At 37.9% G+C, this 26,841-nt stretch overlaps 1 protein-coding gene and 1 long non-coding RNA gene across 4 annotated transcripts in view; both read left to right on the top strand.

Moving 5' to 3' along the window:
• Window positions 1-26,841, top strand: part of gyg1b (glycogenin 1b) — a 94,139-nt gene that overhangs the window by 48,239 nt on the left and 19,059 nt on the right. The window lies entirely within an intron of this gene.
• On the top strand, window positions 18,495-24,544 carry LOC136708485 (uncharacterized). 2 transcript variants are annotated; one of them, XR_010804354.1, is made up of 3 exons: window positions 18,495-18,556; window positions 20,945-21,082; window positions 24,285-24,544. It is a non-coding gene; the product is annotated as an uncharacterized lncRNA (long non-coding RNA). The 2 variants fall into 2 exon arrangements; XR_010804355.1 differs by lacking the exon at window positions 20,945-21,082 and adding an exon at window positions 21,542-21,666 and having other exon boundaries at window positions 18,510-18,556.

Below are 26,841 nucleotides of genomic sequence, written 5' to 3' on the forward strand. Positions count from 1 at the left end.
TACTTGGTTGTGCAACTGCAAGCCTAGGGGGCGCTATAACAACAAAAAATTTGTTACGCTTCACAGGATTGTCCCATTGACATGCCGCTTGGTATGCATGTAGTGTGTGATGAGCTGACTCAGATTATATGACGATGATGTCATATTCGAAAAAACATGTCTGCCATCGGCCAATCAAATTTCAGCAGCTGTTTCATGACCTTAACAAGGTTCTATCATCATGACACTTGCATGGTATGTCCATGGCCCCACTTCCTGAGCACATAAAAAGTTTCATAATGATAGCCACTAGGGGGCGCAATTCAAATTTTCAACATGCAAATATGGAATATCTCAGCGAAATATAAACATATTGACAAGCAGTTTGCTTTATTTCATACTCTGCAAATTGCCTTACAACTTTGCAATTACAACTATTGTCAAGAAATGTATACTTTATCCACAATAGTCAGGTATGTGAAAATGGAGCTTTTCGCACTCCTCCCTGGAAATTTGTCTTATCAATAAACAACTGGTATTTTTGAAGTCTGTATAGACTGTAGGTAAGTAATTATCAAAAAAATGTAGAACTTTTGACACGCTGTTGTGGCAGTTATTTAACAAATATGCATGGGCAGGGCTCGATGCACTCTTTGAGCTATAACTACAACAAACTTCACCCAAATCAAACACAACTTGGTACACATATGTACGTCATTACTCTGAAGTAGTGTGCCAAATGTGACCACATTGCACAGAAAGGGGGCGCTACAATTAGACAGCAACTGGTTGCACAGGTTATTAATTGATTACACCGCCACCTAGAGATGCAGTACCAGCACAATGAGATAGATATATTCTGAACATCATGGAAAAGGACCTTGTGCATTTTCATAACATATGCCTAAAGCATTTTTGAGTTACAGCTGTTTTTATGTGATGTTTCAACGGCAAGCTGCACATCTCTATTTAAGCAGAGGCTGCAATCACACAGTAATGAAAGTTCCACATTTTTTTGATAATTACTAAAGTTCAGGTTCTTACGATTCTCATGATACCACATATGTCTATATTGGGTTTTGATCCAAGGACTAGTTCTTGATCAAATATATGTCCGTTATATCTCATTTATACCCACACCTGCAGACTCACTATACCCTCAGCCCCTCCCTCTCCTTCTCACACACAAACTGTCACCTCACCCCCTCCCCTCCCCCCTGCCAGTCAGAGAGGGCCAGAGGACAGAGACAATTGAAAGCATATCTAAACAAATCAACAATAACATCATGACTGGTTCCTTATTTTTGTTTTAGTGTCCAAGTTTTCAGCTCCACTGGCCGAAGGAGCACTTTACAGAAAGTAAAGCAGGGGTGCACCTCTTGCTCTGCATACTTTCATTGCTCCCTTTCACATGTTCTTCAATGGTCAGGACACCTACAAAGCAGATATGCTGCAAATGTATGACCTACTGTCTCTGCCTTTTTTATCTATAATGTGGACCAACAGAGTATGTGTGTGTAACTGTGTAGGCAGTGAGTGGAAACAGGTTTTAAAATTATCCAGCAGCACTGTTCTGTCTGATCCACTCATGAGAGCACAATAAACACGGACATAGCATCACAATGTCAAAATACAATGCTGAGAATGTATGAGCAACTGTGTCTGAATTTATGTTTGACCAATAAAATATATGTATCTCAGTGTGGACAGTGAGTTGACACAGGTGTTAAAATCTCTAGCAGCACTGCTGTGTCTTATCCACTCATAAGAGCACTACACACACTGACCTATCACCACAATGTCAGTGTCACTGCAGTGCTGAGAATTATCCACCACCCACATTAAATATATTTTGTGGATGTCCTGAACATTGGGTCAGAATCCAAGGTGAAATTCCAGAGTCAGTTCTGTGCTCTGTGCTGTCTCTGTAACCCAAGCCCCATGTTCACCTGCCTGCAGACCAGAAATTCACTCACTCATCTACTACCCCTTCTTCTTACAATCCAGAGCACCAAGGATCACATTTTAAAGCACTACAAAATCTATATTCAAGTGTGGCTCCTGTATCAGGAACTGTCATATGCTACGCTCCTGCTCTGCAAAGACTGCTCGCTTTCACCCTGCTCTTCAATGGTCTGGACACCCATACCTCCATACAGCAGGTATGACTCAGGTGTTGGCATTTTAAATCCCTCAGCAACACTGCTGGACAGAGAATAGTCCACAACCAAACACTGCCAGCAGAGAGTGTCTTCTGTCAACTGATGACTGACTCGAGTACAAGCTACTCCACATCATATCTGCTGTTTGGGGGTCCTGAACATTAGGGTGAGAAACCAGAGTGCAACTCCAGAGTGACTTCTGTGCTCTATGCTTTCTCTGTCATCCGCTACTCCTCCATCTCATGCTACACATCCAAAGAGATGCCAGAACAGCATGGAACACCTTATAAACACTACACAAACTTCCCCAAAAGCCCCTATTATCTCAGGACAGCTCTTATGCATAGAACACCTTACAAACACTACACAAACTTCCCCAAAAGCCCCTACTATCTCAGGGCAGCTCATATGCATAGAACACGTTACAAACACTACACAAACTTCCCCAAAAGCCCCTATTATCTCAGGACAGCTCATATGCATAGAATACCTTACAAACACTACACAAACTTCCCCAAAAGCCCCTACTATCTCAGGACAGCTCATATGCATAGAACACCTTTCAAACACTACACAAACTTCCCCAAAAGCCCCTACTATCTCAGGACAGCTCATATGCATAGAACACCTTACAAACACTACATAAACTTCCCCAAAAGCCCCTACTATCTCATGACAGCTCATATGCATAGAACACCTTACAAACACTACACAAACTTCCCCAAAAGCCCCTACTATCTCAGGACAGCTCATATGCATAGAACACCTTACAAACACTACACAAACTTCCCCAAAAGCCCCTACTATCTCAGGACAGCTCATATGCATAGAACACCTTACAAACACTACACAAACTTCCCCAAAAGCCCCTACTATCTCAGGACAGCTCATATGCTAGCACATTGTTCTCCTACCAGCGAATACCAGCTTGGACCCCTCGCTTGCGGCTATATTTATTCTTTTTCTTGGCTGAAACGCAATGTGCAGCCAAGACTGTAAGGCCTAGAGGCTCCTTATTTGGCAGCTAGGTAGAGCAGGTGTGAGATGACTCAGCCAAGCAAAATTACACTCCTTGACCTAATAGTGTCAATATCTCCTAAACCGTGAGGCGTAGAGACAAATTTTTTTCCCCCTGATTCCTTGGAATCAGACAAACTAGTTTGTAATTTGGACCATTTAGTTCTGCCTACTTAGATTTCGAGCTAATTTGCATAATTTGTAAAGCCTACTTTTGCGAACTAGTCTGTGGATTTTTGTCCAATTCTCTTGAGCATGGTACCAAATTGTTCGCAAGAGCCTGGAGGTTAATAATTATCAAAAAAAAAAAAGTTAGAATTCTGATTCAAGATGGCCACCGTATGCAAATGGACCTCTTCGGCTTATCGTATGTTTTACTTAAAAATTCATAACAATTTCATACTTTGCTCAAACTTGTTTCTGACACAATTCTGAGGTACCATGTCAAAGGAGGAGCCAATATACCTATAGGGGGCACTGTAAATGTTACAAGTTTATATCTCAGCATCCGCAAGGCGGATCTGCATGCCCTTTGGCACGCTGCTTCTGATGGAAAGGCTATAAGTGGAAAATTAAGGACAACGCGATTCGGGCAAAATTGTGATCGTCATCAGCCATTTAGATTTCAGCAGCTGTTTGACTACTTTAACAAGGTCCAATCATCATGAGACTTGACTGGTACTTTCCCCCGGGGCACTTCCTAAGTGCAGAAAAATTGTCGTAACGATAGCCACTAGGGGGCGCTATATTAAGAAAATATAATAAATCTCAGCGACAATTAAGCATATTGACATGTAGTTTGCTTCTTTGTATACTCTGCAGAGGGCCTCACATCTTTGTAATTTCAAGTGTTGTCAAAAATGCATCGTTTTTTCTCAATAGCCAGTTGTTCAAAAATGAACTTTTTCGAACTAGTCTGTGTAATTTGGCTCTTTTCCAAAACAATTGCATTTGAAATTGAATCTGCAGAGTCTGTAGGTAAATAATTATCCAATAAAGGTCAACATTTAGTCAAACCGTTGCCACAATAAATTAATTAATCGAAGCGTGCTGGGCTTTATAAATTGTTTCAGCTATAACTTAAACAAATTAAGCCCGACCAAACTTGATATACTTATGTAGGGCCTTACACTGAAGCAGTGTGTATAATATGACTCAAATCCACCTAAAGGGGGCGCTACAATTAGACAATAACTGGTTATATGCAGTTTTCGTATTCATACTGGATTTCTGTTATTGGGCAGGGCCTATAAGCCACATAGTGATGAAAGTTCCACATTTTATTAATAATTATTAAAGTCCAGGTCATTAGGATTCCTCTGATACCATATATGTCCATGTGAGTAAATTATCCACAGAGCAGTAGGCGATTAAAAAGTCTATATGTGAATGACTTTCAGCAGCATTTAGAACAATAGTAAAATCTTTCACCAGCAGGTAGCACTCTAAGACCATATATTGCTTTGTTCATCTACATTCATGAGATCCTATTTATCTGTATAAGTGAAAAGTCGAATATAAATATTTATCATAATTGAAAACAGTGCTCACCAGTCATACCATGTCTTTTGCTACACATTACAACAACATCTATAACAATATCTTACACCCAATTTTTCCTTGTTTGCCCAAACAGGCCCATGCTTGCTAAGGCCTCATTTTGGCTCATAGTGCCATTTTTGCCATTGGGCACATTCGTGTTAGGACCCTGTCATTGCCGCTTGCGGCTATATTTTATTTATTATGATTGTGATTATTATTATTATTATTATTATTTTCTCTGTATACTTTTTGTGTGATTGCTATGTAGAGTGTTATTAATGTAATTTATGTTTATGTGCAACCTCAAAAAAAAAAAAAAGTTCTGATCCTCCTTGACCTCTTTTCAGTCTTTGATTCGGTCAACCGCAAGATTGTACTTGCTGTCTTCTTGGAATCACAGACTCTGCATGGCGGTGGTTTGCAATGTACCTGCAGGATTGCTCTTAGCATTGCTCTGCTCCATGTAGCCTCTCCATTTTCTTTTCTCACCCTACACTCACTCTTGAAGTAATACACTCTTATGGGTTATCTTACAACTGGTAACTCATCCTTTCTTTTCTTTAAATGGAACCAAAAGTGGTACTTCAATGACATTGCTCAAATAACCTGTTTTAGCACATTTATTTTTAAGAGTATAGTGTGAATGATGAAGAGGATAAAGTGAATAACCAGTTAGCGTTCTCAATGCATGTTGCAAACATGAAATAGTCATGCAGATTTCTCCTTTACAAAATTTGGAGAGCTACATTTTTTCAAAACCCGCCAGGTGCTTGTTTAGTCTCTCACCATTTCAAGACTTGACTACTGCCGCACCATTCTGGCTCGTCTTCCTGTGTATACCACAGGCCTTTGCAACTGATCCAGAAGCCAGAGGCACTACTTGTCTTCAGTGTTCCTAAGGTTAGCCATGTAACTTTTCGGCTACATTCTCTTCACAGTCTTCCTGTAGGTGTACACGTCATTTTCAAAACCCTAACACTTACCTACAAAGCCAAAAATTAACTATACTTGGAGGCAATGGTCAAAATGTTAGCTGTACCAAGAGCTCTCCAAGCTTCAAGTACAGACCCGTCTTTCAAAATGCATGAAAGACAATTATTCAGATGTTTTTTCACGACATAGGTCGTGAAACAAATTTGCCCTGGGTATTCAAACAGTATAGTCACTTGCAGTCTTCCAAAATGTTTTCATGGACTCCTAACTATTATTACCAGTAGATTGACCTGAGGAGGATAGGTCCCCCCTTGTGAGCCTTGGTCCCTCCCAAGGTTTCTTCCTCAGCTCTGAGGGAGCTTTTCCTTGCCACTGTCACCCTGGGCTTGCCCACCTGGGGGATTTTTACATTTTTACATTTCATGTCAAAACTTTGTCTTTACTGGAATTCTGTGAAGCTGCTTTGTGACAACATCAGTTGTAAAAAGTGTTATACAATTAAATTTTATTTGATTTGGTATTTAGGCACAGTAAACCTAGGTATCCATATTGGCTATGTATTTGGCAGCATCTAAACGTGAAAAATATTTTGGATTCTAGCCTATACAAATTAGCAGATCATATTTTCAGAGTAAAAAGTGAAGCACTTTTGTATGTCACTGCTAATTGTAAAAATATAAATGTAAATACAGAACAAACCAGTTTCTTCACAGACGAGACCTGAGATGGACATTGAGCACCAAGACCCTGGAGGGTTTTTTTGTTTTGTTTTTTGTAGGGACTATTCTTGTTGCACAATAAGGAACCATTCCACAACAATTAATTCTGAATTAGTTTATTTACATAGCAGTATGTAAATAATTACATTTTGCTGGAAATTGAGTGGTGTTTTTTCCCTTTTAATACATGTATTGCATATTTTCTTATGTAATGAATCTAGGCAGTTGACTGTCACTGTTATTGATGGAGATACAGAAAAAAAACATTAATTCAGAGCAGCATGTAGTAATGAATTATTCAGCATGATTGGACAATAGGTCCATTCTTGAATTTCTGGCAGCAGCTATCAATGTGTTGATGGAGGGATTTGCTAGTTTTTGAATGGTTGCTTGTGGGCAGGGTCACTGGTGGAATATTGGAAATGAAAAGTGACTGCTTGCATCAGAGAGCCTGGATTCAGTGCCAGCAAACTGTTGATAATGAGGACAAAGGCTTGTCACAGTTTTAAATAAACCCTGCTGGTTGTTAGTTGAGGTTGTGGTCCCTGAGTTTGCACCCCAGAAGCACACAGTGTTTCACCAAGAGTAATGCTTCTGATGTAAATGAGATAAAATATTTCCCATAGGATTTGCTGGATAGTAATAATAAAGGTTTATTTTTAGGAGGAGGATTGGTCTTTCAGTACTGTGGTATGCAGAAATTGAACTCCCTTTCACCTTTTGACATTTTGTTTCCTGTCTCTTACACTATACCTTGAAGTATCCCAGAAATAGTTAAGTATATGGCAGGGCTACACTTGAAATCAAACTGCTTGGTATTATTTTTTTTTGCATCTGAGGTTGTATATGAATTTGCTAATATCTGTGATCTAGTGATAGGCTTAGAGAAGTAAACCAAGGATTAGCAGAAAGAAACTGCTATACCGTACCCTGGAAAGAGTTTCTCCAACCTGATTCTGAAGGTGTCATGCCCTGTTCATTTTAGAGTTTTCCCTTCTTTGCTGCACCTCTGAAAGGGCTTGTTTATTAACTGATTAGTTGAATCAGGGATATTAGGTGAATTAAAAAAAAAAAAAAAAAATATATATATATATATATATATATATATATATATATATATATATATTAAAAATAGGTCAGGGTGCCTTCAGGGCCAGGGTTAAGAAACACTCTCCTGGAAAATGGTAGCAGTAGGACAGCATATAGCATAGATGAGCAGGAAGTTGTAGGTTTTATTTTTCTTTTGGGCTGAGGAGTAAACATTATTCAATATAAAATACTTGCAATTGTTAAACACAATGCAAAAGGTGAACTGAAGGAGCATCTTTCCATTTCCTCTGTTCTTCCCATACTGATGGCCAACGGCGATGAGCACACATGGCCTCACTCTCATGGCTTGCCAAACAAAACACATATTGAGCAACTTGCATTCTTTCAGAGTCTTGTTCATCCCCTCAAAATTAAGAATCTGCAGCCTGTGCAATTTTGGTTGAGCCTTTCTTATGATGAATAACCCCAAGGGGATGATTCTGAGCTGATGTTAGCATGACTATTCTGAAATCCAGCACACTGGTGTAAGCTCCTAATTCAGGCAGCAGTAGGAATATTATTTATGTATTACCCACAAACTGTGCTACGTTTCCTTACTTATTATTTGTCTGACTGCAAAGTTTCACTATTCTTTTGAGCATGTGCTTCCTCAGACAACTGCCACTATAGTACATAATGCCACATCACTAAGCAGTTTAACTCATTGAAGGAGAACGCATACGGCCCAGAACTATCACAACTGACCTGTTGGTGTCTTTTACATTGATAGATATCTTATCCAAGAAAGCCAATATCATTACAGGTCATAATAAATACAAGGCCACAGGAACTAAATTCTATAATTTAATAATTTATTACATTTGAATGATGTAATAAAAACTCGTAAACTTGTGTAATGCTACAAAAAAGAGCCCTAATACTGTCAATGGCAACAGGTCAGTCACATGCTTGCACTTAAAATGAAAGGTTATCAGAATAAAAGCGTGGATATGCATTTACTGATCAACCATAACAGTACCTCGTTCTTGTTTCTACATTCACTGTCCATTCTCTTAGCTCCATTGACCATTACAGACTGGGGTCCATTTGTTGCTCTGCATGCTTTTTTTGCATGGCATTGTTTGCCCGCTTTCAGCCTGTTCTTCAATGGTCAGGACCACCACAGAGCAGGTATGATTTGAATAGTGGATCATTCTCTGTGCTGCAGCGATACAGACATGGTGGCTACATTGGTATGTGTGAATCAGAAACAGCAGGGCTGCTGCCATTTTTAAGCTCTGTGTTCACTTACTGTCCACACTGTTAGACCCCATATGGAAACATGGGGGCGGGGGGTGCCAGTCCTTCACAGGGCAACACGCACGCAATCACTCACACACTCACTTATGAACACTTTTTAGCAGCCAATGCACATACCAACGTTTTTGGACCATGGGAGGAAACCAGAGCACCCAGAGGAGACACATACTGCAACACTAACAGCTGCACCACCCTGACCCACATATATGAACAATCTATGTATATTAATTAAATATATTATTTGGCTACACTGTAAATGGTTAAAATAAAAAGGTGCCAAAGCATTTATCATCAGACCACCCTTTTCTCAAAGTCACCCAACTGTGCAGCCAAACTATATTCAAAATTCCTTGGCCACTTTTACCAGTGAAGTCAGTGAGGGTTAGTATTGATGATTAATGTATGTTTTAAATTCTTTAATTTTAATATTTTCATTCAACCTTTAAGATATTATATCTTAATATATAAGTATATATATTAAACTATATGTAAAAGTTAACATAAAAAAAAGTAACGTATAAATGAATATAGTATTTAAACCAGATGCTATTTTGGGACATCAGAGGCCATTAGCTTACACTGAATTATATCTTAATATTTACAGTATTTATATCTATATCTATATTAGAATCATCAGTGGCAGAACATTTTTGGCATGCCCAAAATATATAACTTTTAATTAATAAAACAATTGTCTGATAAGTAGATTTACATAGCATTTTCTTAAATGCCTGAGACTTTTTCACAATAGTGTATATTATGATTTTATTACATAACGTGATACCAAATACCCAATACCTAAATGATGTATGACACATGAAATTGAACCTCACTGATGGCTTTTAAGAGGCATCATTTGTACAGCTGGCGAACCACACTATGCAGCAGTAGGTCAGGAGGCTCTAGATGGTGCCTCTGTAGAAGTTCACCAGCGAGTGTTAATGGAGGTGGAAATACTTGAGCTTCCTGAGGAAGCAGAGCCTCTGTGGTGCCTTTCTCATCTGGTAGTGTGTGTTTAAAGTCTAGGTGAGGTCAACAGAGATGTGTACACCAAGGAACGTAAAGCTCTCCACCGTCTCTACCTCCTCATTATTGATGCAGAGAGCAGCAGTCTCAGTACGTGTGGATCTTCTAAAATCCACAACCATTTCCTTGGTTTTGCTGAGGTTTAGATCCAGTTTGTTGTTGTGACATCATGCCTTATAGGCTGACTCATTGTTGTCTGTTGTCAGTCCTACAATGGTGATGTTGGAGATGTGAAGAGGGAGTAGAGGAGTGGGGTCTGTTGCTCAGGAAGTCCAATATCCATGGACTACACAGTGAAATGCCCAGGCCCAAATCACTCAGTTATGTGACCAGTTTATGTGGGATGACTGTATTGAAAGCAGACCTGAAGTCCAAAAATAACATCTTTAAATATGTCTTCTATTTTAGGTGAGTAAGGGCTGTGTGGAGAGCTGTGATCACAGCATCCTCTGTTGTCCTGTTCGTTTGGTAAGCAAACTGATGTTGGTCAAGGTCAGCGAGGATGGCTGATCTAATGTGAGGGACAATGAGTTTCTCAAAGCATTTGGTGATGATGGGAGTGCGATTTAGGCTGTTCACTGTGTTTTTCTTGGGTACTGGGACGATGGTGGCTGATTTGAGGCTGGTGGGAACTGCAAAGAAAGGTTAAAGATGGTGGTGAACACTCCTGCTAACTGATCTGTACAGGCCTTGAGAATTCAACCAGAGACACCATCTGGCCCAGGAGTTTCTTTGTGTTGACCCTGCGTAGGGTGGATCTAACCTGGTTTGGGTGCTGCTGAATGGGGGCGTCCTCAACTGTCATCCTAAGCTGAATGGTGCTGTTCAATTGGTCAAAGTAAGCAAAGAACTGGTTCAATGTGTCTGGATGGATTCTGTCTGTGGCAGATGTGAGTGTGGTGTTGTCTTTTTAGCCACTGCTTTGAGTTTTATTGGTTAATGTGGCTGTTATTCAAGAAACTGGCCAATAGGAATTCAGACTGCCTCTCAGCAGTTAGGTTTGAAAAGTCCATCTGTTCTAATCACTGCTCTGTTACTCCACTGGTCAAAATGTTTATTACCTGGATTATTCCATATCTGTCCATTGAATTCCTAAAGCGATGTCTTCATAGGAAATAAAATTTGGAATGTGGACAAAGGACAAGTCAGAGAGGATCTATTTAGCGAAGTGGAAAAACCATGTAAGTCAAGAAAAGACTAGTCTAGTAAAGTTGGTATCATATTCGCATATTTGGTTTTCTGTCCTCAATAACTCTCGAATGGTACATGCAAATGGGGTAAAATACTTGAAAATTATTGTTTTTGGGACCCATAACAATCGCAACTACAACTCACAAAACATATTGATTTCTATGGGTTGCCACCACCTCCTCAAGTGTTAAGGGACTGTCTACAAACAACTCTATACAGTAAAAACAAAGGTGACAAACCGCAGGGATGAAGCATTTTGTGCTTTATTATATGAAATTTGGGCCTTATGAGCCACAATTAATAATAGATCTGTTTTATGATTTGTGGAATGTAGAGGAGGGAAAATATTTACCAATGAAATGAATAAAGAACACTTTGCAATATATGGCATTGCTGGAAATTAGGGTTGCTGGGCCTGATAAATATATAACAAGAAGTTAATAATAACAACAATAATAATAGTAATAATAATATTTGATCAAATGCTTCGCATATTACATACAAACCGGATTCCAAAATGTTGGGCTAAACAAATTGTGAATAAAAACTGAATGCAATGATGGGAGATGGCAAATGTCAATATTTTATTCGTAATAGAACATAGGTGACAGATCAAAAGTTTAATCTGAGTAAATGTAACATTTTAAAGGAAAAATATGTTAATTCAAAATTTCACAGTGTCAACAAATCCCCAAAAAATTGGGACAAGTAGCAATAAGTGGCTTAAAAAGAAAATTGAGCATATAACGAACAGCTGGAAGACCAATTAACACTAATTATGTCAAATGACAACATGATTGGGTATAAAAAGAGCTTCTCAGAGTGTCAGTGTCTCTCTGAAGCCAAGATGGTAAGAACATCACCAATTCCACCATTGTTGCGCAGAAAGATAGTGCAGCAATACCAGAATGGTGTTACCCAGCATAAAATAGCAAAGATTTTTAAGTTATCATCATCAACCTTGCATAACATCATCAAAAGATTCAGAGAATCTGAACAATTGCTGTGCGTAAGGGTCAAGGTCGTAAACTGTACTGGATGCTCGTGATCTCCGGGCCCTTAAACATCACTGCACCTCAAACAGGAATGCCACTGTCAAGGAAATAACAGAATGGGCTCAGGAATACTTCCAGAAAGCATAGTCAGTGAACACAATCCACCGTGCCATCCGCCGTTGCCAGCTGAAAACTCTACAGTGCAAAGAGGAAGCCATTTCTAAGCAAGCTCCACAAGCTCAGATGTTTGCACTGGGCCAGGGGTCTTTTAAAATGGAGTGTGGCAAAATGGAAGACTGTTCTGTGGTCAGATGAGTCACGATTTGAAGTTCTTTATGGAACCCAGGGACGCCATGTCATCCGGACCAGAGAGGACAAGGATAACCCAAGTTGTTATCAATACTCCATTCAGAAGCCTGCATCACTGATGGTATGGGGTTGCATGAGTGCTTGTGGCATGGGCAGCTTGCATGTCTGGAAAGGCACCATTAATGCAGAAAACTATGTTCAGGTTCTAGAACAACATATGCTCCCATCTAGACGTCATCTCTTTCATGGAAGACCCTGCGTTTTTCAACAAGATAATGCCAGACCACATTCTGCAGCAATCACAACATCATGGCTACGTAGGAGAAGGATCCGAGTACTGAAATGGCCAGTCTGCAGTCCAGATCTTTCACCTATAGAGAACATTGGCGCATCATAAAGAGGAAGGTCTGACAAAGAAGGCCCAAGACGATTGCACAGTTAGAGGCCTGTATTAGACATGAATGGGAGAGCATTCCTATTTCTAAACTTGAGAAACTGGTCTCCTCTGTCCCCAGACATCTGAGTGTTGTAAGAAGAAGGGGGGATGACACACAGTGGTAAAAAATGGCCTTGTCCCAACTTTTTGGGGATTTGTTGACACTGTGACACTGTCTATTTTACACTGGGTAACACCATTCTGGTATTGCTGCACAACAATGGTGGAATTGGTGATCCTCTTACCATCTTGGCTTCAGAGAGACACTGAAACTCTGAGAAGCTCTTTTTATACCCAATCATGTTGTCAATTGACCTAATTAGTGTTAATTGGTCTTCCAGCTGTTCGTTATATGCTCAATTTCCTTTTTCCAGCCACTTATTGCTACTTGTCCCAACTTTTTTGGGATTTGTTGACACTGTGAAATTTACTCTGATTAAACATTTGATCTGTCATCTATGTTCTATTGCGAATAAAATATTGACATTTGCCATCTCCACATCATTGCATTCAGTTTTTATTCACAATTGGTTTAGTGTCCCAACTTTTTTGGAATCCGGTTTGTACTCCAGGGGCTTTGCCGCTGTGTAGCTTTTTTTTATACAAAAATTGCACGTAACATATTTCCAATACAGCTTGCCCACTCCCACCCTACCTGCCCCATTCTACCCAAGCAGTGTCCTCAATAAAGTCCACAGAAGGAGAAACGGCAAGTGAAAATTCCCCTAAGCATGTAAAATGAATCAAAACATACAGGGCAGAGCCAGCAAAAGAGGGAAAAAAATTAAAAGTCAATAAATATAATCAGAAACAACTACATGAATAAGTATTTCACGAGTTACTTACATGTATTTTCCTGGATTTTAGATATGTGATAACATCACCCCAGTGTTCATTAATTAACTAAAATTAGAGAAATTAGGAAGTTCAAATGACTTCGATTTAATAGTGATATATTATTTGGTAGCCAGGAGTGCCATCTTAATAAATCTAAGATTGACCCCTTTTCGATCTTGTAATACAACTTCATCTCCTAGCGAGATAAATCAAGGTAGTAGAGGCATATCCACTTTGACCACCTCCGAGATAATCAAATCAAATTTACTTGTATAGCGCTTTTTACAACTGATGTTGTCACAAAGCAGCTTCACAGAATTCCAGTAAGACAAAGATTTGACATGAAATGTAAAAAAAAAAAGTGAAAAGATAACCTTTAGAACTGCGCTCCAATATTCCCAGATCCAGACAAGACCACAACATATGTAATAAGGTTTCAACCCCCACTTTACATCTGGGACAGTATATTGAGCAGTCATTATTCATGTGAAAATGCCTTTCAGGCATAAAGTATATGCAGTGAACAATATTAAACTGAATTAGCTTGTTACAACTATTAAAGGAGAAGATCTGTGTGTTCTCACATATTTTACCCCTCACATCATCTTCAATTATGCACTCCAAGTCTTTTTCCCACTTTAATTTCACTGAAAAAATTGGATATTTTGAGAATTCAGATAACCTTCCATAGACATAAGAGACAAAACCCTTAGAGCCCTTCTTTCTTGTTATCATCTTATCCAAAGGCAGAGGCAGGAGAGGTAATAGGCATCCTCCTAGCTGTGTACTAATATAATGTCTCACCTGCAAGTACTTGAAAAAATGTTTGGCAGGGAGGAGGTACTTCCACTGTAGTTGTTCAAATGATATAAGCACACCCACTTCATACAAATTACCAAAGGTTTTAATACCCCTATTATAACCCATCCTTAAGGGCAGGTGGTAGACAGGTATTAGCCAAGAACTGTGTAGAACTAGACAAATTATGTACACATTTATGCATCTTCCTGATGTCTGCCCAAACTTTAAATGTGCATTTGGTAAATGGGTAAAATAACAATTTGTTTGTAGTAGGAATAAATGGTAAGGCTGCTAAGGCAATGCCTGTGGGACTCTTCAATTTGCAGCCATGCAGGTGGTTGGTATAATTGTGCTTGCCATATCCATACATCTCTGGCTTGCGCTGCACCATAAAATAAATAGAAATCTAGAAGTTGTAGTCCTTCCTCATTGTATGATGTGCATATAGTTTTTAAACTGTTTTTAGGCACTTTCCCATTCCAAATAAATCTGCCAATTAGTCTGTTTAGCTCCTTAAAGAATGATTTTGGTAGAGTTAATGGGAGTGTTTGAAACAAATATAAGAATTTTGGTAACACATTCATTTTCATACAATTTACCCGGCCAATCAATGAAATAGGAAGCAGTTTCCATCTATCCAAATCTTTTTTCAATTTTTAAAGTAAGGGGATATAATGTTGTTTTAAAACTTGTCAGGTCAATGGATATTTGCCATAAGGAGGCAAATGTATTTGAGTTCCACATGAATGGGCCGTTACTTTGTTGATGTTGTGTGTTGACGGAATTAAGAGGCACATTTACACTTACTCATATTAACTTTATATCCAGATACTGACCCGATGTCTTGTAGTACAGTAGTTAAAGAAGGAATAGAACAGTTCAAACTGGTAAGAAATAAAATTATATCGTCTGCATACAACGAAATAGTGTGTTGGAGGTATTTAACAGTGAAGCCAACAATAGATGGATTTGACATAATAGCAATGGCTAATGGCTCAATGGCCAAGGCAAACAACAGGGGTGAAACACATCATCGTTGTCTTGTACCTCTCGATAGAGAAAACTGTTATGATATTTCTCTATTAGTTTGTACTGTTGGGGCTATGATACAGCATCTTAATTAAATTAAAACGGTTGGGGCCAAAATTCATCTTCTGGAGGACAGAGAAGTGGCCAGGTGATTTACCAGCAGGCAGTTTAGCAATAGGTTGATTCAGATCATCTTCAGAGATATTAGTGTCCAGGCTTCTTTGTTTTCCTCAGAATTTGACTGTATATCTAGCCTATTCAGAAATTTTAAAATCTTCAATCCCCTGGGAAGTAAACAATAAACTATAAAATTGCTTAAATTCCTGACTAATATATCTAGGATCTTTGATTATGTTATTATTGTTTGTGTGTATTGTAGTAATTAATCCACTGTGTAACTTTTTAACCACGTCAGTGACTTCAGCCAAGGATCTGACACCCCAGACACTTCTGGCCCTACCTCTTGTGAAGGAGGCATGTCTCTCTGGTTAAGGAGTTCCTCAAAGTGCTCCCTCTAACGCCCAACAATACGCTCAGTCATGTTTAGAGTTTCACCATCCTTACTGAGTGTTTTCCAGAACCTCTTTGAGGCCACCCAGAAGTCATTCTCCATGGCCTCTCCAAACTCTTTCCATGCTCTGGATTTTGCTTCAGCTGCAGCTTTTTCGCCTGCCAGTACCCATCTGCAGAAGTTCCCAGAGCCAGCCAAGCCCGAAAAGCCTCCTCCTTCCAGAGGATGGTCTGAGTGTCCACAGTTTCTGATGGGTTTTTGAATTAAGCTTAATTAAATACTCTGAGCAAAAGGCCGTTGTCAGTTTTTTGTTTTTGCTGGAATGTTCACCACAGCTCTTAGCACAATCACTTAATTACAGGAGTTCAGTTGTAATAATTGATGGATACATCTGTAAAATGTGTTTCTCTGCAGAACCTTTAGCCCCACCACTTTAACATTTTTGAAAATGTATCAATTTTGCACCTTATTGGAAATAGAACATTTTACCTTAACTTTTTTGTTATTTTGGGTTTGGCTTCTACTGCTGTCAGTAACCATTTTAAACTTTTTTTTTATTACTATTGCATTCATAACATTTAAATTCACGATTCAAAGGTTTACATTATAGTTATAAGAATTATCTAAAATCTGTGTAAAATATTAATAAGGAACAACAAGCTACAAAATTGTTTCATATTAAAATGATATGTTATCATATATATTTAAAATATAAGGTTTACACAAGTTTTTTAGTTTTCCTTATGAGTCCCTTATATGACGTATGTTTTTTCATGTCATGTGGCCATAATCATTCACGAAATAACTCAAACCTACAGGAATCATATAACAACCTATTATGTTTTTTATTTGATTTCAGCAAGATATGAAACAGATTTTTTTTCCATATAGGACACTCCTACTTTTTGTTCACTTTGTAGATGTCATGTCAGTTACAACCCTCTCATATTTTCTGCGCTGTTTTGTTGTGTGTTTTCTCTTTTTGTCATCCTCCCAGAGCTGAGTCTGATGTATTCTGGTTGGCTGCAGTAGGTGGCGCTCCAAAGATAAAAGGGGGTGAGATCACGGCAGAAGGCGGGGCTGTTCCAGTAGTCATAATTGTGCCATCAGTCCTCCCATAGACCAGACAAGTCCTACTTACCCATCTGTGTAGAGTACCTGTGTGTTAGTTCTAGCTTGTGTACATGTCCTTTAGGAAATTGTCAATAATTCAGGGGTGAGGTTTTTTTTTTTTTTTTTGGATACCTTTTCTCTTGGGTTTGGAGTAAGGAGACAGGATAGTTGTTGTAATGTTGTTTTTGAAATAAGGTGAATTCATTGATCTTGCTTATTTTGATTGTTTTGGCTTTTTGTTTTGTCTCACCCCTGGAGTTGTTACTTCTTTACCACCACTGAATAGCTGAAGCAAATGTTCATCAAAAATATCAGTTTTATTCAACCTGGTGATATCAAAAGGGTCAAAGAAATAAATAACATAATTTTGCCATGTGAATTGAATTTGTGTTTTGGTCTGGCGGTTGGGATGGCATTGTGGCCTCTCTCTCTTTTTCTTTCATTCATTCATTCATTTATCTGTAACTGCTTATCCAGTTCAGGGTCGCGGTGGGTCCAGAGCCTACCTGGAATCATTGGGCGCAAGGCAGGAATACACCCTGGAGGGGGCGCCAGTCCTTCCTCTCTTTTTAACTGTTACATATATATATATATATATATATATATATATATATATATATATATATATATATATATATATATATATATTTTATTATTTATGCAATTTGAGGTTGTAACATGTCAGAGACTAGTGCATCTGTTGCCGCACTGTTTGTGTTGGTCTTCCTCTAGTCCTTCATCTGCGATCACTGGACACTGGTCACTGGGGATTTAGCTATTGACTGATTTTTAAACAATTAAATTACATAATCAAAATTCCAATGAGATTGCTTCTCATTACCTACAGGATCTAAAATTTGAGAGACAGGGCTACTTGATAGAACGTTTTGAACCTTTTAGATGCACTACATTTTGTGTTGCTTGATGGTTTGTTAGTGTTTGCACAAAAATGAGCACCCATGAAATTGCCAGCTGTTTGTTAGTCAGTGTGTTTAGTCATGTTTCTAAAAGGCCTTAGGTAGTGCTTATTTGTGCCCCACCTACACAGTTTCATTTAAGATTCCCAATGGACTGGAGTTTATCCCAGCAAACAAGGAAGGTTCCCACCACTTTGGCTAACGTTATTTAAAGGTTCTCCTAATGTTAGAAGCAAACATTTTTACAGTAACGACAATGGAACGTTCCATAAACGTTATTAGACATCGATAAAAGTTCTCCCATTGTTAGTCCGAAATGTTTCATGTGAACGTTACAAGAATGTTCTTTTAATGTTTTCTTACATACGTGTTTTACATCAATGTTTGAGATGAGATACACATTCAAAGATGTGGATCCATTGATTGCGTTCAACTACATACATTTTTCGTCTAATTCAATAATATATTTAAGATAATTTATTACTTTTTATCTTTTACTTTTTCCTAAATTTTCCCAACTGAAATGTAATTAAAAACTGCTGTTAGGAGAAATAACACATTTTGCACTGGGCAGCCCATTTTGCATACTGTTGTCAAGGTTACAGAGATTTGACATTTAGAGGAACCAGTTTTATCCGGATGGAGCCATTTTTGTCCAGTTCTTTCTAGACGGGACCCTCTACAGGCAAGGTAAGAAGTGAGGAATAAAATAATGTTGTTGTTATTACCTGTTTTACGAGATTTGTGTGAGGTTTGTAGAGCATTTTATAAATACATCCTATGGATTTTGTACATTTTAGCTATCTAATTGATTTTAGTATAAGAGAGCAAACATAAGTTAGCGGCTATTTACGGTTAGCTAACATTAGCTATCTTGCTAGCTAACTGTGCATTAGTCATGAGGTAAAAAAAAAATGTGTGTGTGCTAACACGACACATACCAAAAAAACGCGCTGTTTATATCCGCCAGTATATCTCAAGTATTACAGGTCCAAAGTCGATGGTCAGTGTACCAAATTTAAGCGTCAAGTCCCTTTCATTGATTTTGCTAATATGTAATTCCATTCGATAAATAAGTATTTTTGGTCGAAGTATAGCTACCTTGCAAGGACAGTTGTTATGAATAAGTATTAGTTAGCTACAGTATAGATATTCAAAATTTTCGCAGAGCCACATTTGCGTTAATGTGTACATACATCAGTGAACAGGTAGACTCGCATGATTATGAGGATTATACTCTAATGTGATGTCTAAAAGATAAAATCCGAAAGAAATGGTTATTCCAAACGTCAGAGCTCATCCTCAAATAAACCCCAAAAACGTTGCTTATCGAAGCCTGAAGAACTCAGAAGCGACTAACACAAAAAGTATACCAGCGCTTACCTTAGTTTGTCACCTTTGAAACGAGACCAAATTTGAGTATTTCCGTCAAACTGTTCGTTATTAATCCTCATGCTTGTGTAAAGAATAATAAAAGTACAATAATAAAAAAGTAAATAAAATATGAACGTTACATGAAGGTTCTTTTAACGTTTTCTTAAAAATGTTTTTACATCAATGTTTGAGATAAGGTACACTTTGAAAGATGAGGATGAGATCTGAGATCATGAGAAACATTCAACGGTGTAGCTTAGTCTCTCGTCTGTAGACCAGTCAGGCAGAGTTATGGCGATGCACACACAAGGAGGGAGGGACCAACACAGACCCATATTTCAACAGAACGCATTCGTTTTCAGCGACTAACAGACCCAGACGCTGTGAGAAATGACCCAAATGGCTTTATTTGGCAGCCTCAAGTTATAAACAATAAATATGTTTTCAAGCTTAGATTTCTTTTGCTAGATACATTTCCCCCACTGATGCCATTTAAATACAGGAAAGGGTGTGAGGGAGGTTGCCTAGCTCTACAGCCAATCAAGGTGAAGCTCCCGACTCCCAACGCCTTTGGCATTTAAAGGGACAATACTGGTTTAGAAACACATGTAAACACCAGAAATAAACTAGATAATTTGGAAAAAATACACCATAACAAAAAGTTTTTTCCTGTTTGATAAGGGTAAAGGCCAACTAGGAGCGGTACATGAGACTAGTTTCTACATTGTAAGATATTGATTTAGGTCCAGACAAGATAAATACACTGTATTTCTGCACTAAAGTAATAGTTTTCCTTATGGTGAGCTTGGGGTCTTTAGAGACTCCAAAGGGACACATGAAGAGGCCACCTGCTCACTGTCTACTCCAGCAAATAACTTCAAAGCAGTAGTACCAGCTTCAAAGAAAAGCCTATGTTCTAGATTGTTTTTATCAGATTTTGATTACTTAAATTTCAATACCTCTAAATGGTTATTCTTACAAATTTTAATGGTTTTCTGTAAAATTCAATCATGATACTGCCTCTAGTTTATTCACTGCCTGAACAGGAAGCTTCCAGATTTGAGTATGTATTTTCAGGCAGAAAATAAAAATAAAAAAGGCCTTGAATTTTATAAGGGGTTAAATAACTATTAAATTGTTAAGTTGATAGCCAGTAATCTAAATAAATGTAGCTGTTAGAATAGTTAATATTTAGTCAGGTATATGCAGCTATGCTTGAATATAAACATTTATATAAATGTAAACATTTTCACACAGTGGACAACACAGAGAATAGGAAGTCTTTTGAGATTGAGCATTTATTTTGCCCAGCTGTCTTCACACTGCAGGCCAAGAACACGCTTTTATACAAAGCAAAACCACTCAACTTTGTCATTTAACTTGTTTTGTGTTTTTATTTGTTTTAAGCAGGGTAACTTAACAGAGAAGAGTGAACATTCTAGTTCTCTTTGTTAAGTACATATAAAGTCACAGATGTATTTTTTTTATACCATACTGAGGAACACTTACGTAACTTAGAAGTTAAAAGACAGAATGTGATAATAATACTATTGATAGTAATAAACAATTTGCACAAAACATAGTGCTTCATAGCTGTAACATGTATGATGGCACGAGTACGTAGACATTGGAAGCAAAACAAAAACAGATGGAGAAGGTTCTATGATAAGCACAGCTTTGTACCATTTGTTTTTTGTGTTTTAGAGGCTGGCTGGGTCATGCATCCCAAAGGGGCATCTAAGGTCTTTGAAGAGTGTATTGGGGACACCTTAAAATATGCACCGAACAAGGGAACAAAGAGAAGCAAAGGGGGCCAATCTGGATCATATCAAATTTTTAAGGGCCAGTCTCTCTTCTCATATATATTATTCATAAATTATTTATAACAGTGTATACAAAATATGAAAAACACAAATGTACAAAACAGTTTCAGTTTTTCCTCTAGAATTTTTTTTCAGTAGCGGTGGCAGGCACCCTCAACCCCCCAACACCTATGGAGGTTTATTTTATGCAAAACCCCTAGGCATATATATATATGTATTTTTTTTTTTTTAGATATTTTGGGGGGTGATATTTCTCTTGCACAAACACAAGTCAATGACTACATCTGCACGAATCTGCAGCTACGAGTCTTATATACTGTCTTTTCAGTCACACGACTACTTCCACGCGCTCTCACAGCGAACGTGGATTGAAGCGCCTAGCCCCAAAAAGACACAAAGCACTTTTCCAGTTATATTTATGTTTTTCATCAGAGATGTCATAAAGAGTCATTCCTTGTTTCCCTTTTCCTGTTCCAAGAACTGCACAGACCCTCTGTCCTCCGTGCTGGTTTCTGGAGCTGGTTTTCGTAGGAGGCGCTCAATCACTGAACCAGGACACATCAGCCAATAGCATGACACCTGCCCAACAAGCTGCTCTGATTGGTCAGTGGGGCTTACTGATCTGTGAACAATGCTGACCCCTGGCTCTACAGATGCACAAATTAGTTTTGCACCACGCTCCATCTGATATATTTGGTGCAGAAGTGAGAGTGCGTGGAAGTAGTCACGTGTGAGTGAAGAAAACAGCATTTGAGACTTGTATGTTCACATTTTGGTTTGCGAATGTGCAAGTTTTATATGAGTATGCGAATGTGTTTTGCACCATATTTATCGCTCCAACTGGAGCAGAACTGTGAGCATATGATATTTTTGTACTTGTGTGTGTAGAATTGGATTTGTGCACCTGTAGTGAAAAATTTTTGTGAAGGTGTTACTGTTAAGCTGTATTTGTGGGGAAAATAATCTATAGGTTTGCAACTCCTGACGTGATTTTCTCTGTGACTTCAAATTTACTGATACACGTGTGACTATTTTCTACAACTACAAATTTCATTGTCACAGGTGCTCAGGGGTTTTGCACCAAATATACCTCCATAAACCACCCAACCACACCCAAAGAGGTGCAGTCCCTCTTAATTTAAAAATTAATTAAAAAGCAAAGAAGAATTATATAAACTACACAATAAATATTACACACTAATTATTTTCATGAATTCAGTTACATAGTCTGCAGCCTGGCTGTGATAAAGCACAAGTTAAAATACTAGTAATTTGTATGGTGAGGAATAACACAAATACATGTTTAAGTTGGGGTCAAACTTGGTCATATGATTAATCCGTTTTAAAAATGAAAACATTAGCTTTGACAGCACTATTTTAAAGCTTATATGTACAAACCGGATTCCAAAAAAGTTGGGACACTAAACAAATTGTGAATAAAAACTGAATGCAATGAAGTGGAGATGGCAAGTGTCAATATTTTATTCGTAATAGAACATAGATGACAGATCAAAAGTTTAATCTGAGTAAATGTAACATTTTAAAGGAAAAATGTTGATTCAAAATTTCAGTGTCAACAAATTTCAAAAAAATTGGGACAAGTAGCAATAAGTGGCTTAAAAAGAAAATTGAGCATATAACGAACAGCTGGAAGACCAATTAACACTAATTAGGTCAATTGACAACATGATTGGGTATAAAAAGAGCTTCTCAGAGTGTCAGTGTCTCTCTGAAGCCAAGATGGTAAGAGGATCACCAATTCCACAATTGTTGCACAGAAAGATACCAGCATATACCAGAATGGTGTTACCCAGTGTAAAATAGGAAAGACTTTTAAGTTATCATCATCAACCATGCATAACATCATCAAAAGATTCAGAGAATCTGGAACAATTGCTGTGCGTAAGGGTCAAGGCCGTAAAACTCTACTGGATGCTTGTGATGTCCGGGCCCTTAAACGTCACTGCACCTCAAACAGGAATGCCACTCTCAAGGAAATAACAGAATGGGCTAAGGAATACTTCCAGAAAGCTTTGTCAGTGAACACAATCTACCGTGCCATCCGCCGTTGCCAGCTGAAAACTCTACAGTGCAAAGAGGAAGCCATTTCTAAGCAAACTCCACAAGCTCAGACGTTTGCACTGGGCCAGGGGTCTTGCAAAAAGGAAGACTGTGGTCAGATGAGTCACGATTTGAAGTTCTTTATGGAACACAGGGACACCATGTCATCCGGACCAGAGAGGACAAGGATAACCCAAGTTGTAATCAATACTCCGTTCAGAAGCCTGCATCACTGATGGTATGGGGTTGCATGAGTGCTTGTGGCATGGGCAGCTTGCATGTCTGGAAAGGCACCATTAATGCAGATGTTCAGGTTCTAGAACAACATATGCTCCCATCTAGACGTCATCTCTTTCATGGAAGACCCTGCGTTTTTCAACAAGATAATGCCAGACCACATTCTGCAGCAATCACAACATCATGGCTACGTAGGAGAAGGATCCGAGTACTGAAATGGCCAGCCTGCAGTCCAGATCTTTCACCTATAGAGAACATTGGCGCATCATAAAGAGGAAGGTCTGACAAAGAAGGCCCAAGACGATTGCACAGTTAGAGGCCTGTATTAGACATGTATGGGAGAGCACTCCTATTGCTCTGTCCCTAGACGTCTGAGTGTTGTAAAAAGAAGGGGGGATGCCACACAGTGGTAAAAAATGTGTTGACACTGTGAAATTTTGAATTAACATATTTTTCCTTTAAAATGTTACATTTACTCAGATTAAACTTTTGATCTGTCATCTATGTTCTATTACGAATAAAATATTGACATGTGCCATCTCCACATCATTGCATTCAGTTTTTTTTACAATTTGTTTAGTGTCCCAACTTTTTTGGAATCCGGTTTGTAGAATCTAAACAGGCTCCATTCATTAGGTTGTATGTGCCACACCAAAAAAAATTCTAAATCTTTTCAACTGTAAAACCTATCTATGTTAGCTAGTTTAATCTAACTTTCTTCCCTCTCCTCTATTTCTCCCTCTCTTGCTCGCTTGTCAGGTGTGTAGAAATAGATGTGTAGTGTGTTATGCGTCAAAAACTGCTGTATAACTTCAAGAATGCTGTGTTTTAGCTGCACCAAATGGCTTGGGTAGATTGGAAAAATGCTTTATATGAACTGATATATACAAAGAAATACTTAAATCTGTTTCTTTACTTTGCAGGTGGAGAATATGGAGACCCCCTAAAAAGTTTTTTCTGATGTTGATGATAATAATAAACATTTTAAAATTCATTAAGCTTACACTGATTTTTGCCTCAGTATATCTTTATCATAGCAGCTTAATTTCATTATTGAAATAGACCACCATAGCAAATCTGAGTGATTTGGAGAAAGGTTTTTTATTTTTTACAAATGGGAATGTTTGAGGCCTGTTAAAGGGATTCACATAACTATACTGAGAAAAATTAATGGAATGTTAATAGGACCATTATTTGAAATAAAATATCAACTTCTGACACTGCACTGGTGACTGTTCCTTTTATCTGACACAAGGTGCAAAAAAACCAACAACAACAAGTAAATGCTCCACTGCAGTGCACAACAGATATTATAGTGTATACATTCTACTAACTTGCAATTAGTGAATAAGAAAGAAAAAGAAAACTATATCATGTTAAGGTAGCATTCAGGGGAAAGATGAATCTGGAAACATCAAGAAAAATTTACTTTTTTTACTTTCAGGGAACATTTTCCAAAGTAGAGTTTCCACAACCATAATTGAATGTTAAGCGAATGTTTTTACGTTGCACATAATCAGAACATTCGAAGACAATGTTCCTAGAATGTAAAATTGTCGGTGCAAGTGAAGTTGAGGTCATATTCTGAGAATGTTATCCTAACTTCAATATTAAGCAAACTGGACAGATTAGTGTTGAGGGAACATTCCAAAGCAACCAAAATATAACATTATGGGAACATTCTAAGAACATTCCAAGGCAACGTTCTTAGAATGTTAAATTATTGGTGTAAACTTTTTTGTAACTTGAGAATAACGTTATGAGAATGTTAAAAAAACTGGACAAAATCATGTTGAGGGAACATTCTAGTGTAACGTTCCCAATAACCAAAATAGAACATTATGGGAACGTTCTAAGAACATTATTTTGCAAAGTTCTAAGAACATTCCAAGACAACGTTCCTAGAACGTTAAATTATTTGTTTAAATAATGTTCCCAGAACGTTTTTGTAATTGAGAAAACGTTCTGTGAACGTTAAAAAAAAAAAACTGGACAAATTCACATTCAGTTCACATTCCGTTGTAATGTTCCCACAACCAAAATGGAATGTTAGGGGAACATTCTGAGAACGTAATTTTGTTAGCTGGGATTGCTCAAAACCACATTCTTCAGGTTCAGGATGTCTCATGGTCCAGATGATGATAGAAGGTACACTCCAAATATCAAATTTTGTAGTGAATTTAGATACTTTCAATTCAACCATTGAGGCTTTAGTTTTCTCTGTAGAAAGAGTTACAGGATTTACCTGTGATAGTTGTAATTTTCAAAATCCCTCTATCATTATGGAATATCAGACGGGACAAAGCCAAGATTTTCATTCATTCATTCATTCATTCATTCATTATCTGTAACCGCTTATCCAGTTCAGGGTCGCGGTGGGTCCAGAGCCTACCTGGAATCATTGGGCGCAAGGCGGGAATACACCCTGGAAGGGGCGCCAGTCCTTCACAGGGCAGCCAAGATTTTATTCTTTGCAATTTTCATATTCTTGTATCAGATTATAGTTACTTGAGCTTATTTAATTTTGTACAAATATGAGGTAAAACAGTACTAGATTTTGGGATCAGTAAAAATTTTTGGTTTAATAAACCACAATTCTGAAAACTTTTAATAACACTTATATTAAAATTAAAAACTGAAAAAAAAAATGAATAAACACAGCTAAAGGTCAACTAAAATGTGACTTACATTAAAATAAATAATGTGCCAAAAACTAAATTTTGAAGTTACAAAACACAAATATTAGAAACCTCTAAATATTAAGCTAATTTCACACCAGGCGATATACTGATTTAATCAGTGTAGTCTTTCACACCGGCCACGCATATCAAGCGCAAAGGTATTCCTCAACAGACACAATGTATTTTAGTATTTCAGGGTGCAATGACATCATAAATTGGTGGTGCATGTGAGGCAGAGAGTATATGTCTGCTACAAGGCCCTTCTCACCAGTTTAGAGAGGTTGTAGCATTCATTGGCCTAGGAACCACGGGGGATGTAGGGGACAGATGCACAGAGAGAAAAAATATGCTTTTTTGGAAAATCTTTATTTTGAAAGTGCACCATTGAGGTTAACATGTTTTGGCAGCGAGTCAGAAAAGGCGGGTCTTGCATAGGAGGATTTGAGAGTTAATGAATGTTAATATTAGCTGTATTCAGGCTGTAAGAAAGCACCGAAAACATGCAGCAAGTTAATTCTTGCCATGTCCCAAACTGCATACATCTGCACTGAATAGTATGTAAAAAAACAAAAACAAAAAAAAACATTTAATATTATTCCACCCTTAGCAGTGCTTACTGTAGTGTAGTATGTAAACTTCCATAATATGTTGTTTGGGACACAGCCTCACTGTATAACTCAGTCAAGCTTTAACTATATCAGTGTTTACATAAATTGTTTTGTAATCTGAATTTAGTGTAATGCCACAAAAAATAGAGGAAACCATCACAGGACACAACTTTATTGAAGTTCTTTTAAAA

This window comes from Hoplias malabaricus, chromosome 10 (genome assembly GCF_029633855.1).
Source record: "Hoplias malabaricus isolate fHopMal1 chromosome 10, fHopMal1.hap1, whole genome shotgun sequence".
NCBI classification, from domain to species: domain Eukaryota; kingdom Metazoa; phylum Chordata; class Actinopteri; order Characiformes; family Erythrinidae; genus Hoplias; species Hoplias malabaricus.